Consider the following 18974-nt stretch of genomic DNA (forward strand, 5'->3'; position numbering starts at 1 on the left):
AGTTGTGGCTGCTTTGTGTGATGTATTGTTGTCTCTACCTTCTTGCCCTATGTGCTGTTGTCTGTGCCCAATAATGTTTGTACCATGTTTTGTGCTGCTACCATGTTCTGTTGCTACCACGTTGTTGTTGTGTTACTACCATGCTGTGTTGTCATGTGTTGCTGCCTTGCTATGTTGTTGTCTTAGGTTTCTCTTTATATAGTGTTGTGTTGTCTCTCTTGTTGTGGTGTGTTTTGTCTTATATTTATATAGTTTAAAAAAAAAATCCCAGGCCAGTCCCCGCAGGAGGCCTTTTGCCAGTCTGTCATTGTAAATAAGAACTTGTGCTTAACTGACTTGCCTAGTTAAATAAAGGTTAAATAAATAAAAATAAATTCTTACTTGTGCCTCGATTCGGCAGTCTCATCCAGATCAACATGGCATTTGTTGTTCTTTATGATAGCTACATTAGCATTTCATTTTTGGGGAGTAAATACAAGCGAATATATTGATAAAAGTCACCTTGTCCTAGAGGGATTTACACGGCTATCAAAACGTGACGCCAGGGTACGCCTACACGAAACCCTGCTCTTATTTGACTTGTTTCTAAAATACCTTGGGAAAAATGAATGGTGGAAAAACGATAGATAGGAACCATTTCCCTGTTTGACCCCTCAGTTTTATGGGTATTACGACTCATACTGTGGTACTCTGTAGAAGTTTAAAGAGGGGTTCGCCCCCGTCTTAGTCAGAGAGCAACTTTTTCAACAACAAAAAAAGTGTACAATAATTGACTTCTCACAGCTAGTAGGTAAGTGATTGGACAGGACTCGGGGTGCGTTTGTGAATTGCCTCAAGTATGTCAGAGTGAGTTCTCGGTTCTTATGTTCCTAAATTCAGAGCGTTTTGCTATCAAAGCGTTTAGAGCGCACGCTGAAAGCTCTGGCCGAGGAGTTGGGTTGATTATGAGCCTTCCGACCTCACATCAGCAGTCAAGATAACTGGTTAAAGTTGGCTAACTATTTACAGACATTAATGAGAGAACACCTCACTCTGACCATTTTACTCGCCCTAGCAAAGCTAGTTAGACTGTTTTCTTGAGCGTTTGTGATTAACTAAACTGCTGGTAGCAATTTTAACGTTTACGTTTTTGCCAACGTTTACTGACACCGGTCATATTATATTCGACGGGTGTTGCGCGTCGTAAATTCATCAGTTAGGTCAATGCTTTGGCAGACACGACAGTGCTCTGAAATAGAAGTAGATAGTGAATGTACGGACGCACCCGCCGATGTCACTCATTGGCTCCACTCTGCCTTCCACCGATCTGTCAGACCGTTGCAGACGCGCTGCCTCCCCCTCGCCAAGCTCTCATGTTGCCGATTCTGACTGGAAATAGAAAAATATACACACCGCTGAACAATAACTCAAAAGTTATCGCAGCCGGTAAGGACAATTTTAATGGTTTATAAATGTAACATGTTATTTTGTTATGAACATAATTTGCGCAGCTAAGTAAGCTTGCTAACTACACGGCGTCCAATGGCGAGGAAGGCAATGTGTTGACGAAGCTTTGGCCTAACTGAAAGTAGCTAGCTAGCTAACCAGTCGCATAAAAACCAGTCGCATAAAAACAAGGGACTCTTCCTTGCTGACAGAACTAGCAAACTAGCTAGTCGTCCTTTAAAAATAAAATCTACCAAAAACTGGTTACTAACATTTGTAACTGAGTCGGCTGGTTAGGTCTTTTTTTTACAGAAGTGTCTTGTTAGCGAGTATATGCTAACGTTACCATGCGAGGCCTGCCATTACTTGCTAGCCACCAATTAGCTTCGTTCGTAGCTAGTGTCAATGCACTAAGTCTGAGCTACAAGTTAGTTAGCGAGTTACGTGTAATAATATAACGTTACGCTCTATTAGTAAGACAGTCGAGGTAGTTATGTGACCTGGTCGAGTTGATAACCGGTAACTGACGTCAGTTCATTTGGAACAAGTTATTGCTGTTTGAAAGTAACCTTAACTACGTAAGTTACCGGTGAGGTTGGATTTTGTAATGCGATGAAAGGTAACTTTCATGTTTGGAGAGCTTGCAGTGCTAGCCGAACTAAACCTATCTGGCTACAATATCCATGTGCAGTAGTTAGTTACATCGTTGTCACTACAGTAAGGTGACAATGACGTTTATCGTCTGGTGTTCCTCCAACTTTGGAAATAGAATGGAGATATTTAGGCCTACTTCTGGCTGACTCGCATGCTGAAACGTATCCCGTAAATAGCTACTGGTGGGCATTCGGAGTTTTGTACCAAGCCTAGCACTAAACACCCGTTTCAAAACAATCAAGCATATATTTTTTTTTTGTATCACTATTTCATTCTAGGTGATTCACCAATGTAGGGTACTTGGTAATTCTACAATGGAAAATAAATATGACCTAATCATACCTTGGCAGGAGAGGAGTTCATAATCACAGGCATCGATAATCAGTGACCTCTTCCTAGTTTGATATTCGCTTGGACATATGCCTGCAAATTTGTGATTTTATAGGATTGTTTACCAAATGTATGATGCATCGCTGAGTAATTTAAGTACTTTTGCAATTGTAGGATTTCCCCTCTTGGAACAGGATACACTACATTTCCAATGTCCACATATTAACATTAGTTGGACTATCTGCTCAATGGTTTGCACGTCATGTGCTATATTTAGGCCAAATCTATGGTATTTGTCTTTTTTGATTTATTTTGGATGCCTTATAAGGCTACCATGAACAGAAGTTGCTCATAGATTGACAGCAAGACAGGTTATTTCCTGTGTCACAGGTCTACACACAGTATTGTATGTGGTCTACCTTATACCCAGTTTTCATCTTTTATTAAAAGATTGTGGTGGAAATTCACATGGTGAAGGAAGAGATGAGGTGTAATGGCCAAGAAAATGGTTTCTCTATTGTGCCTCACTGACTGATATCCCACAAGATAGATAACAGTACATCCTCCAAAGCAATAAATAGTTCATCACCTGGGGGAAGATCTTCCTCTCCTCCCAGCCCTGCAACTACTGCACATTTCAAAACCACATTATTGGCTAGTTTTCTTTAGGGTTGCCCAGCGGCACCTCAATGTTAAGACACCTGTCTGCCTTTGAGTGGTTCATAATAGCTACATGTGGGGTTTGTCAGGGTAGCTACACTGACTGTCAAACTGCTGAAGGGCAATTCCACTGTAACAGAGTGAATGACAAAAGCACATTTACTTGAACTGTGCCTATGCAAAGTTTGGTAACCGAATTACGGCACCAAAAGCACAAAACGTAATTATTTTTACCAGACTTTCCATCTGCCCTAGGGATGTGACAAATTTACATTTATCAACATTTAAACAGCCTTTTATCGTTTAGATTTTTTTTTTAAATGACATGAATTCAATGTGGTTCTGTATATGACCGCTAGGGGGCAATGCAGTTCAATCTGCCCCAGTCCTGGCACCTACATACTGGTCCCACTAGGTACCACAGCAACAATGTCATAAACCCTGCCTATTTCTACAATTTCTCTTATGTGATTTAAACCAAACCTTGTCTTTAATCCTAACCTTAACCACAATGCTAACCTTATGCCTTAACCTTACATTAATGAATACACAGCCAATTTTGACTTTGACTGTGGTAACCGCACTTACCTTACTGCTATCCCCCACTCAGCAACGATGGTATTAGTGCTGTTTTATGTTCTGTTGTGTGCCTCCATGTTCTCAGTATGTACTTCATGTCCCACTTCTCATCGACGTGATGGCTCATAGCAGTGATTTGTGACAAACGTGTTCCTAGACGTCCAACAATCTGTTCAAGCTACGTATGGTGTTTGAGAGCTCGGGCTTTGCACTTGCCAAGCAATCATTGTACAATTGCTTCATCGGGGCTGTCGTGTTTTTTTTTTTGGACATGGCATCTTGTAGTCTTCTGGTTTTAGATATGCTATTGACATCCTCTACCATTGACAATTGCAGTATATCAACTGCGCTGTGACTCTCACTCTGTCCCTTATTGCACTGTTGCCACTAACTCTATTACACCTCGCAAAGTTAGCATTTAATCACCTTCTCATTTGACTCATTAAAGTATTGTCATACAGGACTTTGCTGCTCTCACTCAGGACATTTTTCGACCTGTCAATGACGATGATGTGCGGAGGGCTTTATATCTGTGGTAGATAATTAGAAAAATGCATATCTCTTCGTAACGTTACAGCATTGTTGCATGAGGTATGTGAACTCAGTGTGGTTGGCAAAACGTTTTGTGGTTTGTGAACGCCAAAGGATTTCAGACCCCTCAAAAGAGCCCCCGAACCAAACGAGAGGGTCTGAGTTTGGTTCGCTTGAATTCCATGGTCCGGTTGCCTTTTTAGGGCAATGTGAACACAAAGCTCCCAGGTTCGCTTGTCACAGACTATTGCAACACTGTTTCCCCTACCATAAACCCTCACTTTGTGTGTCACAATAAAGAGAATATGATGTGCCGGTTTGCAGAAAAAAACATGGGCTGTTTTTGGTTAGGGCTATTGATTAGCGTTTTTCAAGGATACACAGAAATTTCAAAACGTGTTTTTAGTTCAAATTAAGTTTGCAATATGTGCTCTATAAGGCTAATAGATTAATCAGCTGTTTATTTGATTGTAAAGTTTGATAGGGCTGGGTGATATGGACTATCATAACACAATATTTTTGGTAATAGTCATTGGTCTGTTAGTGGTAGATTTGCGATAGTTTTTCTTCACAGTGCAGTTATCTTTTTGGTTTGGGATCGTTAATGTTTAGGGATTTATTTCTATGTTTAAATGTTTACACCCTAATCTGCACTGTTCTTGAAGTAAATGTGTTTTGTAATAATGTCTGTGGAAATTGTTAAAAGTAGTCCTTGTGAATAGTTATGTGGCTTGTTTAACTTTGCAATCATTGGTTTTTGTTTTTACATACATTTGAAAGTGAACAATCTGACTGTCACTGTTATACTGTTGAATTGCCCTGAACTGGTTCTGCCTGTGTCTGAGGGTTAGGACATACACTAATGCATCAGGACACCCATTTACTTAAGGACATTTAAGCCAATTTGCAAGATACTCCGCTGAGACAAGGCGTTCAAACAAGTGCTATCGTCGGTCGGTCCTCTGGTTGCTACTGAAGTGACTTCCCAGCACTGAGCAGCCACTGCTGTGTGCCATGAGGTCCAGACTTTGCCTTGCCTTAGCTCCTAGAGAGACACGATTATCTGTCAGGGTAAAAAAAAAAAACGCTGAATAAAGAACCACCCGTCTAGTATCATGCCTTGGTCTCATCTTTCGTTTCTCTCTCCAGATAGGCTACATCCCCGACTGTAATGTTCTCAAGTCCAGGTTTGTCAGACTGTCTAATCGCATTACAGCTAATCTCAGCTTCAGTATTGTTTGGCAATGGTCTCCCCCCCCCCGGTCTGTATCTCTCTGGAAGATATTAATGGAGCTGATGTGATGCATGGGTTGCTCGCTTCCCAAATGGCTCCCTATTAAGTGCATTAGATTTGACAAGACCCCTATGCTGCCTGGTCAAAAGTAGTGCACTACATAGGGAATAGAGTGCCATAGGGAATAGTGCCATATATATGGGCTCCTGGGGAAGGAGAAACAGAAACAAATGTCAGTCTTCATTAGGCCCAGGAAGCTCTCACCTGAGTAACTGCTGGGCTTTGCACGGCTCGAGTTTGCAAACACAGCAATAATGTATCGTTGCCCCACTTAAAATACACACACACACACACACAATGTTTAGTAAGGCTGTGACAATACCAGTATACATACCATATTTTTTTTTCCATGGCAAAAATGAAATCACGAAGCAGACAACTCTTAGGTCCTTTTAAAAACCTGCTGTATGTAAAATACTTTGTTATAGCTTGTAAAATAAATACATGTGACTGGATGAAATTTTTTTTTTTTTCTTCTGACATTAGAGCTGTTTTCGTATAGAAGTTAAATCCGTTTTGTTTCCTTGCCATGGTACTAGCGAGTATTGCGACACGTATCGCCCCGGCCCTAATGTTTACCATACTGTATCCTGATTTCAATTTTTTTTTAATACAGCCTGCATTTTTATTGACCACATTGTGAATGACTAATCTAGCTACATGTTTTCATATTTCATGTAGCTAGCTAGCTAACATATTCATGCTTCACCTATTCCTCTCTGATAAGATACCGTTGGACAAATATGCTTATCGAGGCCCATACCAGCACCGGTACCAGGCAGTATTAATCAAATCAAATTTATTTATATAGCCCTTCGTACATCAGCTGATATCTCAAAGTGCTGTACAGAAACCCAGCTATGCCGATAACGATTATTGGAGGACAAAAAAAGCCGATACCGATTTAAATCGGCCAATTTTTTTTTTTCTTTTTTCTTCTTTTAAACATTTATTTGTAATAATGACAATTACAACAATACTGAATGAACACTTCATTTAACTTAATATAATACATCAATAAAATCAATTTAGCCTCAAATAAATAATGAAACATGTTAAATTTGGTTTAAATAATGCAAAAACAAAGTGTTGGAGAAGAAAGTAAAAGTGCGATATGTGCCATGTAAGAAAGCTAACGTTTAAGTTCCTTGCTCAGAACATGAGAACATATGAAAGCTGGTGGCTCCTTTTAACATGAGTCTTCAATATTCCCAGGTAAGAAGTTTTAGGTTGTAGTTATTATAGGAACATTTCTCTCTATACAATTTTGTATTTCATATACCTTTGACTATTTGATGTTCTTTTAAGGTTAGGGTTAGTTTGCCTGGTTAATATTGCCTGCTAACCTGGATTTATTTTAGCTAAATATACAGGTTTAAAAAATATATACTTGTGTATTGATTTTAAGAAAGTCATGGATGTTTATGGTTAGGTACACATTGGAGCAAGGACGGTCCTTTTTCGCGAATACGCACCGCATCGATTATATGCAACGCAGGACATGCTAGATAACTACACATGTTTGATATTACTATTTTAACTAGTGATTGTGATTTGATTTTTTATAAGATAAGTTGCTAGCTAGCATTAAACTTACCTTGGCTTACTGCATTCGCGTAACAGGCAGGCTCCTCGTGGAGTGCAATGAGAAGCAGGTGGTTAGAGCGTTGGACTAGTTAACCGTAAGTTTGCAAGATTGAATCCCTGCGCTGACAAGGTAAAAATCTGTCGTTCTGCCCCTGAACAAGGCAGTTAACCTACCTTTCCTAGGCCGTCATTGAAAATAAGAATGTGTTCTTAACTGACTTGCCTAGTTAAATAAAGGTGTACGTTTTTTTTACAAATCGGTGTACAAAAATACAGGTTATAACTCGGCCCTAATTAATCGGCCATTCTGATTAATCGGTCGACCTCTACCCTAAACCTGTTTTGAAATGCGTGAATAAGTGGTATTACTGGAACAGCGAGGCCAGCAGGTTTTGTGGGGATGAATGGATTTAAAAAAAAATATATATATATATATATATATATATATATATATATATATATATATATATATAAATAATTCTGAGACACATGCGGTATGCTGCTAGTCAATAGTTATGTGCTTGGTGCCTGCCCTTTGGGTCCATTTGATGCTGTCTGTCAGTCACAAGGGTGCTGCTGGTCAATTAGAATTCATCGTGATGAGAATGGTGACAGGGGTCCAGGTTCTAGAAATATGACCACTCCTTTGTGAAGACTGTAGGACAGGGAGGAGGGACTGATGAATAGGGGGATTTCTAACCTTTGAGCTCTAGCCTATCATCATTGTGTGACTGACTGGCTAATGGATTCATATTTGGTCATTTGTGGTCATTCATTAATCATCCAAAGGGAGTAAGTAGTTTATTAATTTGTGTCCCTTTGCGTTATTGATATGGTTTATGGAAAAGGTACGGCTCTGTTGGCATGCTTCTGCTCAGCCCAGTCCAAGCTCTGGTGTGCCAGGGCAGAGAAATGGTGGAACCAACTTCCCCCTTAAAGCTAGGACAGCAGAGTCCCTGCCCATCTTCCAAAAACATCTGAACCCCCCCACTTAACCAGCACTGGCACTTGATCCCCACCCAATCCCCCTCTTCTACCTCTCACTCTCCTGATGGCTACATTATTACTTTCTATGCCTGTGATATGTGGTTGTCCCGCCTAGCTATCTTAAGATGAATCTGCTAATTGTAAGTTGCTCTGGATAAGAGCTTCTGCTAAATGACTGAAATATAAATGTACATTTGTTTGGCATTGCTTCTCTTCCTAGTTGTTCGATCCTAGGGGAACTGATGCATTGCAGAGAGCTGAGGGATATCTTTTCGATAAATCGCCTTTCAACATTCACATTTTTAAGTCTGTTTTGGAATAAATCTGATTGACGGAAAACATGCAATGAATGACGTGTGTGCCACAAGAAAAGAGAACAAAAATGTATTAATTCCATAACAAATATGAATGGGGCAAATAAAATCTGTTAAAGAAATGTGCTCTGAAAATTGTCTGAAACATGAGAATCTTTCAGGCTCCATGCGATCTCCCCTCCACAGGCAGGGCTTGACATTAACTTTTTTGTCCAAAAGCTCAAGTAAAAAAAACTGCACACCCAGTATCTCTCCTGGAGGATAGTTGGCCACTCTGCAACATTACAATTACAACTAAATACTTTTGATGTCTTTGTAAAATAATTCCCTATTTCAATGAACCAGGGATCAATTGGCTAAGGTGGGCGAGGTAGATAACTATGATGTTTGTCTATTTCTAAGGTAAAAATCAGAAGTGTTCAGAGGAAATCTTGACCGCATAGGAGTTACTTGTCAATTAGGCTCTTCTAATAATATATTTTTTTGACTTTGTCAGTATTACATGGCCAATTTTTGAATAGAGGAAAATCTTAGCCAATGCTTGAGAATGCAACATTGGTTTCATCAACTGCGCTGCACCATGGGTAGCCCAGTCACTGCTGGCTCCGACAGAGCCTGGACTCGAACCAGGATCTCTAGTGACAGAGCCTTAGACCACTGCCACTCGGGAGGCCCATTGCTGACAATTTTTTGTTGTTGATCTCTACTCTATCACTCTCGCTTGCTCCTCTCTCTTCCTCTATTTTTGCTGTGGAATTGTGAACGGCAGAATCCTAATTCCTCAACACCTTGTTTAAAAGTTAAAGCCACATATCCCTGTTTTACCTTCACCCTTTTCATGTGGCTTCCATCAGAACTTTGTTGTCCCAATGTGAAATACCTGACACAAGATTTGTTGGAGTTTTTCCTTTTGAGGCAGGCAGACAGCAGTTTCATCTATTCGCCTATACAGTGGCCCAAGTGCTGGCTTTAAAACCATTACACCCTCACCCCCATCAGTCTTTTACGTTGTATGAATGCGCTCTGAATCCTGAGTCATCCATCATCAGAAAAGGGTCACGGAGCCAATTAAATTTACACAATATTAAGGAATAACCTAGGATGGATGGCTGGCTGGGGGTTTATATAATTCCTTACAGAATGAGTGCATCTCTTGGACAGTGTTAGGTATTTCTATTACGTTCAGTTCCCTGAAAGCGAGTACAACCGATAACATAAAAGAACTGAGTGTTCAGGGTTGCCGTCTGGTCTGTCCTTCGCCTGGGCTTCAATGATACCTTTCCCTCCAATGTTCCCTCCCTCCCTCCCTGCAGTCTGCCATCCAGGTGGGGGGTCCACCAGCACCAGGCTCTGTCAAATCAAGGTAGAGGTCGACCATTAGGATGAGGGTTGACCTAATTAGAATATATGCCTGGCGAAACCCTGCTCTCTCCCAGGCCCCCCACAGATATTTTCTGCGGCAGCCCCTACTCCTGCATATTTTTCACACCAATAGAGAGGGGGAGAGCGGGGTGGGGGGGCAGACAGAGCGGCAATTGTGCAGAACGCTCACCCTGTCATCTGTGCTCCTGTGCAGCGCAGAGCCGCTGTTGCAGGTAGGGGTTCACAGCTGACGAGCTCCCCTCTAATTGCTACCGATCTTTCCCATGTGCTTCTAATTAGTTTCTTCTCCCCTAGCAATTTTTCTCGTAGAGAATTGCAGATTGCCGATAGAGGGAGAGCGAGGGAAACGCTGTCTCTCTGGTCTCTATAGGGGTTTAATATCGCTCTACAAACACTGTTGCCCTTTCCCTGTAGTGGATACTAAGCTGCTCTGCATATACCTGTGCAATAGAAAAGGTCAATCACTTGGGGGGGTGGGGGGGGGGTTGCACGGAGACTCTCGCCTTAAACAACTGAAGAGGAGGCTGATGATACTCTGCTCCACGTGGTGGGGCGTGTGTGGGAAGATGCCAGTCTGGGTGTGTGCTGCATCGTACGCCTGCCTGCTGCTCTGGGAATCAATAAATGCGAGCAGTGACCTGTCACTTCCAGCATTACTATGCCGTGTTTGTTTATGAAGTCTGGGCTGGGGAAACTGTCTGGAGTCGCATATTCATTTTGTTTCTCCGGCTTGGGGGAAGAAAAAACACCAACGATGTAATGTTATCGGTTGCTAAGAAACACGGTGTCCTATAAAAAGCCCGGGGGGGGGGACAGTGATCTTCAGATCAATAGATATAGTGTACCGGGGGTCGTCATTTGAGGTTCACGGTGGTTTGCCATCGGAAACCACCACAGATATATGTTCTGCAAACACAATTTTCATTGTTTTAATGCAATCTACAACTTTGCTGTTGCCGTTGTTGATTGGGCTGAAAATTGCCATAGACCTCATAATACGACATTATCACGATACTTAGGTGCAAATACGATATTGTGTTGCGACTCTATACTGAACAAAATATGAACTCAACGTGTAAATTGTAAGTCCCATGTTTCATTAGCTGAAATATAAGATATGTATATGTTCCATATACACAAAAAAAACGTATTTCTCTCATTTTGTGCACACATTTGTTGACATCCCTGTTAGTGAGCGTTTCTCTGCCTAGATAATCCTTCCACCTGACAGGTGTGACATATCAAGAAGCTGATTAAACGGCATGATCATTACACAGGTGTATCTTGTGCGGGGGACAATGAAAGGCCACTCTAAAATGTGCAGTTTTGTCATACAACACAATGCCACAGATGTCTCAAGCTTTGAGGGAGATTGCAATAGACATGCTGACTGCAGGAATGTCCACCAGAGCTGTTGCCAGAATTTAATGTTAATTTCTCTATCATAAGCTGCCTCCAGTGTCGTTTTTAAAGAATTTGGCATTACTTCCAACCGGCCTCACAACTGCTGACTACGTGTAACCAAGCCAGCCCAGGACCTCCACATCCGGCTTCTTCACCTGCGGGATCGGCTGAGACCAGCCACCCAGACAGCTGATTAAACTGTGGGTTTGCACAGAAAAATACTTTCTGCTGTCAGAAACCGTCTCAGGGAAGCTCATCTGCGTGCTCGTCGTCCTCAACAGGGTCTTGACCTGATGGCAGTTCGGCGTCGTAACCGACATCAGTGGGCAAATGCTCACCTTCGATGACCACTGGCACGCTGGAGAAGTGTGCTCTTTACTGTTTCAACTGTACCGTGCAGATGGCAAATGGCATGTATGGCATCGTATCGGCAAGCAATTTGCTGATGTCATTGTTGCGAACCAAGTGCTCCATGGTGGCAGTGAGGTTATAGAATAAGCTATGAACAACGAACACAATTGCATGTTATTGATGGCAATTTGAATGCACAGAGATACTGTGATGAGATCCTGAGGCCAGTTGTCATGCCGTTCATCCGCTAGCAATGGCCCCATGTCTCAAGGATCTGTACACAATTCCTGGAAGCTAAAAATGTCCCAGTTCTTTCATGGCTTGCATATTCACCAGCCATGTCACCCATTTGAGCATGTTTGGGTTGATCTGCATCGACAGTGTAGGACTGGGTTCCAGGTTCCTAGGTGTTCCATGGATTGGGACCACATGCCACAATCAACAGCCTTATCAACTCTATGCGAAGGAGATGTGTCGAGATGCAAGAAGCAAATGGTGGTCACACTAGATACTGACTTGTTTCCTATCCTATTTTTATTTTTTTAGTTCTCTGTCCAACAGTTTCCCAGTTGTGAAATCCATAGATTAGGGCCTAAGACATTTTAATTCAATTGATTGATTTCCTTATAAGGAACTGTAAAATCTTTGAAATTGTTGCGTTTACATTGTTCAGTGTATGTATTGTGGTTAGATATTGCGATTTGATATAACAAATGTATTGTTCACCGTATGTCTGCTGCAGGGGGACATGATAAAGCCATGAGAGAATGAGTTTGAGGTAAAACATGTTGGCTCACCATTTTAAAGCGTTTTTAAAAAAGATTGAGAACTAGCTATAGGGGGATAAATATCTGAGTTCTGGCGCAGGTACAGCCGACTAGCGCTAGCTAACGTCAACCCCCCCCCCCACTTGTCCTTCCATCTCAGTGACATATGCCGAACCCAGAGTCTGTGCAGCCCCATTTCCTGCCTCTGCTCTAATGAGGATGGAACACGTTCCCCAACACAGAGGGAAAGGAGAGAACGAGGGGGAGAGAAAGAAGGCTCTCCCTACACCTCAAGGGACCTCATTAGGACTTTTTTTTTTGCCTTCCTAGAATGTGCATGAATCAGTATGTCCTTGGGGAAAAATGTAAATAAATGCATTTGTCACCTCTCTCTCTCTCTCATTTTTCCTCCCTCTTTCCTGAGAGCAAATTGCAATTTGAGTCTTAATTAGTAATCGCTGCCATTACGCTTTTTTTATTATGCAAATGAATTGGTCGAGCACTTTGGAAGTGTTGTCTCACAAGCCCTGTGCCAGGTGTTTCCAAGCTGAATGCCGGGGACTTTGTTTTTGCATGTGAAAGAACAAAAAAGACAACAGCAGAGTGAAATCGTAGGACAAGCTATAATTATTTGACAGATTTTTCTCTTTTCCCAGCTATAGTGCTGGAATGACATGAGTGACGGTGCCACTTTGATATCCTTTGTTACAGCTTTGTGTGTGTGTGTGTGTGTGTGAGGGGGGGGGGGGGGGGGTTACAGAATGTGGTTGTTTTGTGGGGGTTTGGAGAATGTGGTGGCTGTTGAGTGTGAATTGGGACTGACTGCCACTTATTCAGGATCTCACACTTTTTATTTTTATTTTTTTTCTGGGAAACCGCATTTGCCAAATGTGAATTGATACTCAGAAATCCAGAGTGTGTGCCTGACAACCGTGGCGCTGAAAAGCCTGCCTGTGTTTTTAGTCGATAAGTTGTCCCTTCAGATTCTGTGGTCAAGGCTTCTTTTTATAGGAAGATTAGGGCACCCTGTCTGTCCCCTTCTGCAGTTCCTGGCCTCCTTTTCATGAACACCTAAACCTCCACATCTGAGAGAGGTTTGAGGCAAACATAACTGAACCATGCATGAGAGCACCAGCTCTCTGGATGACTGATCTCACACACGTCAGCTATGGAGAGCGAGACCTTTTTTAAATAGGTTAACATTCACATGGTCAGATGGATAACCAGGACTTGTACTCAGACCGTGCGCTGACTATGGGTGTGAATGTTAACATTTAAAAGAAATTGAATCATTAACATTAAGAAAAAATCCCTGACCTGATATTTTTGTCTCCACAAAATAAAATCTGCAATTATCACAACTACCACTAACAGGTCCCGATCATCATAAAGGGATTACTTTATTATTTTTATTTATTTATTTTTTACAAATAGTCCTACCTAATGCAACAATACTCTAATGTTAGTAAGAGGGGATATTAATAATTCAAATTATTTGCCACGGATATAAAGCGCTCAGCAAGTCATTGTCGTTAAGTTGGGGAAAAAACATTGGTTACAAAAATTATTGCAGTTGATATGCAGCCATTGTCAATGGCCTACTTGAGTTGAGGTAATTTGCTAAATGAAGTTTAGCAAGCGCCATTTTGAGCCATGACTCGCACTACTGAAACGGATGCGTCTTTCTCGTCAATATCGCTGTTTATTGCCATTTCAACAGGGTGTTATTCCCTTTACAACTGGAATTTAGACCAATAGTAAACGGCATTAGAAAGCAACAATTTTCCATTCTGGATCTTGCCTAGGTTTGGGGGGGGGTTGTAACCTCATTTTAAATGGCACACTGTAGCAGTTAGGAAAAAAAGATGACTTCTTTATTATTCCATAACTGCAGCTTGTAATAGGAACACATTTCCCTACTTTAATCAACCAGTCCATTTTGAATTCGTTATAAGGTTTTTGTGATTTTAGTTTTGTTTTATAGGCAATCATGTCTTTAGGCCTAATGGGAGTTTTGTGTGTGTGGGGGGGGGGAGAACTGAGCCACAACAAAGGCAAAAGAGAATGTAGGGAGAACTGTGGTCATTTGGCTAGGTACATTTTTGTTGTGAGTCGCTAATGCACATAACAATTGAAAGAAACATGAGTCAATGTGAATTAGCGGTTGTCTTCTGGACATAATGTCACCTGCCTCAAGCGGATTTCAGGTGCCGCCTTCTGTAGGACTGAGGTAGAACTTCATTGCCCCCTAGCGGCCATAGCATGCAAAAGGATTTGATGTGGAATTGTATAACATTTTGTTATCGTTTTAACAGAAAACCGATTAAAAAAAAACAGTAGTTTAAACATTAAGAACATTTTTCACATCACTAGCTCTGACCATGGCAAGTGTCTACACTGATATTTTCAACCTCTCCCTTACCCAGTTTGTAATACCTTCATGTTTCAAGCATACCACCATAGACCCTGTGCCCAAGAACGCCAAGGTAACCTGTCGAAATGAATATTGCCCCATGGCACTCACATCTGTAGCCATTTCAATGCTTAGATTTTTTTATTTTTAAAGGCTGGTCATGGCTCACATCAACTTCATCCCATCCCAGACACCATGGACCCACTCCAATTCGCATACCCCCCCAACTGATCCACAGATGACGCAATCTCTATTGCACTCCACTCTGCCCTTTCCCACCTGGACAAGAGAAGCACCTATGTGAGAATGCTGTTCATTTATTATAGCTCAGTGTTCAACACCATAGTGTCGTCCAAGCTCATCACTAAGCTAAGGACCCTGGGACTAAACAGCTCCCTCTACAAATGGATGCTGGACTCCCTAATGGACTGTCCCCTGGTGGTGAGGTTAAGCACCAACACATCCGCCACGCTGACCGTCAACTTGAGGGCCCCTCAGGGGTGCGTGCTTAGTCCCCTCTTGTACTCCCTGTTCACCCACGACTGCATGGCTGCCACAACTCCCAACACTAAGTTCACTGACGATACGACAGCAGTTGGCCTTATCACTGACGACGATGAGACCGCCTATAGGCAGGAGGTCCGTGACCTGGCAGTGTGGTGCCAGGACAACAATCTTTTCCTCAACGTCCGCAAGACAAAGGAGCTGATCGTGGACTACAGGAAACTGAGGGCCCCAATCCACATCGACGGGGCTGTAGTGGAGTGGGTTGAGAACATCAAGTTCCTCGTTGTCCACATCACTAAGGAATTAGAATGGTCCACACTAGGTTTGGTTGGTAAACTGTATACTGGGGTGTTTGGAAATGGCAACTGGATGGTCGTCTGAATTTTTTTCCCAATTTGTAGCTACTTTCTAAGTAAATGTCTGCAGTTAACTTGTGCAGTATGTTAGGAGATAAAATGGATCACGGTCTTCATTTAACCTGTCACATTATTTTGCATGATGAAGCTGAGCCAGTCAAGTGTTTGTTTGTAAATGGCACAACGGGCGAAAGCGTGAGCAGGTGAGTCCAGCTGTGTATTGACAGGGGTCGTGTTTTATATATATATATATTTTTTTGCCTCAATAGAGTGATCAAGGACAAGCAACTATGGTTTTCCTTCACAGAAAATTGCAACGCTATTTGGCTGTTAGCCACACAAGTAAACAATGAAAAGGCACAGCATTTCTTTTTTTGCAAAAAACGATGCATGGCCATCATAGTTGTTTATTATAGAAAGAATGTAGCTGGCTACATGTCCTTATGTTTTACTTAAAGTTCATCTTGAATTTTACAGGAGAAAATAGGCTTACCACACCAAGAAAAAATAACAGGAGAAAAAGCTACACCAGTCAGAGCTTTGTCTGCTGATAAATAGCAATTTGTGAATTCTCATCCTAGTGAAGTGCATCTGAAGCACAACATTAGTCTGATGCAGAAATTACAATAATGCAGAAATTACAATAAGAAGCTTTTTAGCTCTGCATTTAGAAAACGCAGCAAGATATATATATTTTCCTGAAAAAGAATTCTGCATTAATGCAACCCCTAAGTTTAACTTGCTATTTATCTTGCTATTTATGTAACTTACTGAATAAGGTGACAGGGCATCATATTGTGTAAACTTTCTGCCGTGTTTGAGAAGTCAAAGCCCTTTGGTTGAGTTATTTGTGCAGCTGCCACGATCTTTTGATTTCCTTGCCTCTTTTTCTCCTCTGCGGTTTCATTCTGAGCAGAGCAGGCAGGCCCGTTGCCTTTGTGACTCCAGACAGACCGTGTACACAGACCGTTGACACAGACAAGTATGCGTCAACTTTGTTCATTTGTTTATTTTCGTTTGAGCTCGTTAGCATATTTAGATAGCAGCCTCCATGAACATTTGCTATTACATGTGCAAATTTTGTTAACATTCTGGTAACAGATGCACAATAGTCCTTTTAGGTTTTTTTGCGCCCCCTTGTGTACTAAGCCGGTAATACCATAAATCCTGGAACGAGAACTGTATGACTATGAAAATTTGGAAACCCCCCCCCCCAACCCTGGTCCATACATCCCAACACAGTCTTGAAGAAAGCATGACAATGCTTATTTCCAGTCAGGACGCTGAAATGATTCGGCAGGGCACTCAAATCTTAAAAGTTCTACAGCTGCACCATTGAGATCATCTCGACTGGGTGTATCACCGCTTGGTATGGCAACTGCTTACAGAGGGTAGGGCCCAGGGGCGGAGCGAGCTCCCTGCCATCCAGGACCTGCCATCTAGGACCTCTATACCAGGCGGAGTCGGAGGAAGGCCAAAAGTTGAAGACTGTTCACTCTGTTACTACACTGCAAGCTGTGCCAATGCACCAAGCCTGGAACTAACAGGACCCTGAACAGTTTCTACCCCCAAGCTTTAAGACTGCCAAATAGTTAGTCCGGGTAGTTAACCATCTGCATTGACCCCTTTTGCACGAACTCTTTTGACTCCTCACATATGCTGCTGCTACTATTTATTATCTATCCTGTTGATTAGTCACTTTATCCCTACCTATATGTACATGTCTACCTCAATTACCTCGTACCCTTGCATATCAACTCGGTACTAGTACCCCGTTTATATAGCCAAGTTATCATTACTGATTTGTGTATTTATTCCATATTATTTTCTAATTCTTTCCCTCTGCGTTGTTGGGAAGGGCCTGTAAGCATTTCACTCTTAGTCTACACCTGTTTACGGAGCATATGACAAAAATAATTTAATTTGATTGCGTGGGCAGAATAAACCTGAACTGCCTATAAAATTACAGAAGGCATGCAGGAATATAGTTTGCTGGTAGTCTCAGTCCTCATTAAATGTTTTTGGATGGAGTCAAATGATAAACTGTTTTGATTTCACAGCTTTGTATTGAGAATTATACCATCTGTTAATGGCTCAATCTCAAAATCTCTGAAAGGAGACCGAGGGAATAGTGGGTGTGACAACATGGTTAGAACTGCCTCTCCATTTCTCTCTCTTTCCCAAGCTGAGCCAGCGCATTTGGCCCTGCCAAGGCACTTAGTGTATTTATTGCTTAGAAGAACCTACCCATTTCCAGAACTCATACTTTTTAATATGGCTTGATGTTGAAGACCCCCCCCCCCCCCTGTGTGATTTAGATTTTAATCCAGTCTCTGCAATGGGATCCTTCCTCTGTTTCTGATTGGAATTTTCACTGTTATGGTATACAGAATAATGGCCAGCATCTCTGTGGGACACAATGTAATCTAGCAGATCTAATAGATTTAATGCAGTTTTAACCAATCAGCATTCAGGATTAGACCCACCAGTTGTTTAAAACCCTGCCGTTGGCATCTGACTCTTGTCTGACTGGAAAGGCATGCTCCTTTTAGCTTTGTAAATCACTGCAGAGCAATGCAAGCTATTTTGCCTTGGAACGGCCGTCAAAGAAGGAACGTGACTCAATAACCCTTTGACGTGTTTGATGCTTCAAGTTGTTGTTCGAGGTCCAATCATTGAATTGTGCCTGACATCTGATAATATTATTTTGTTTTCCACTGGGTCAAAACACCCAGCTGATCTTGGGGAATAGCGTTGACAGGTCGGTTGCAGGAAGCGTCGTGATTGGCCATTATCAGCGACCCAGTGTCAAAAACGACTCACATTTTCCCAGCCAGTTAGTTCCTTGTGATTGTAGAATGTTGATGAACCACTGTTTTGAGGGGGTGTAGTGTCCATTGTTCATTATTTTGAGGTACAGTGGAATGTTGCGATCGACTCTTCGAGCCTCAGGAATGTCTGGAATTAGCAGTGCAGTGACACTACTTTTTTATGATTCGTGTTCGGTTTATAGGGTTATAATTTTCCAACAGAGTTGCCGTGACATATGTTAGTTCTAATTTAATAACCGAGAGGGGGATCATTTTCTTTGGGGACTGACGCAGTCCAGGGCAATTAGATGGCGGGTTGGGATTATGGCATTTGTCTTCTCCTCCACTTACTGTCACCATCGGCATGATGCATTGTTGATTTCTCTCTCCAGGGCTGTCTGAAAACGGTTACTAGCCGCCCGGCATCAAATCCTTGCTTTCTCAATCCTGGTTTCCCTCCCACAAGGAGGTTTGCGAGGAATTGAGGAAACAAGAACGTTGAAAGCAAAGATTTGACTTCTAGTAACGTTGTCAGACACATCCCAAGTGAAGGCCGTATTTGGCTCATATGCACGTATGTTCCTCCTGTTAAATTGAAAGCAGGATGTGTTGCACTACTAGC

The 18974-nt window shown here is 41.9% G+C and overlaps 1 protein-coding gene across 6 annotated transcripts in view; it reads left to right on the forward strand.

Moving 5' to 3' along the window:
• The first annotated feature begins 1293 nt into the window (after positions 1 to 1293).
• The window catches only part of LOC139380905 (R3H domain-containing protein 1-like), a 58913-nt gene continuing 41232 nt past the window's right edge, over positions 1294 to 18974 (forward strand). For 4 of the 6 annotated variants that reach the window (XR_011628478.1, XM_071124063.1, XM_071124065.1 and 1 more), the window contains exon 1: positions 1302 to 1425. The gene's annotated coding sequence lies outside the window, so the exon portion shown is untranslated. Of the gene's footprint in view, positions 1426 to 18974 lie in introns of all 6 variants that reach the window. The other 2 variants (XM_071124061.1, XM_071124062.1) reach the window with 1 other exon arrangement.

The sequence above is a fragment of the Oncorhynchus clarkii genome, chromosome 22, assembly GCF_045791955.1.
Source record: "Oncorhynchus clarkii lewisi isolate Uvic-CL-2024 chromosome 22, UVic_Ocla_1.0, whole genome shotgun sequence".
In the NCBI taxonomy this organism is placed as follows: domain Eukaryota; kingdom Metazoa; phylum Chordata; class Actinopteri; order Salmoniformes; family Salmonidae; genus Oncorhynchus; species Oncorhynchus clarkii.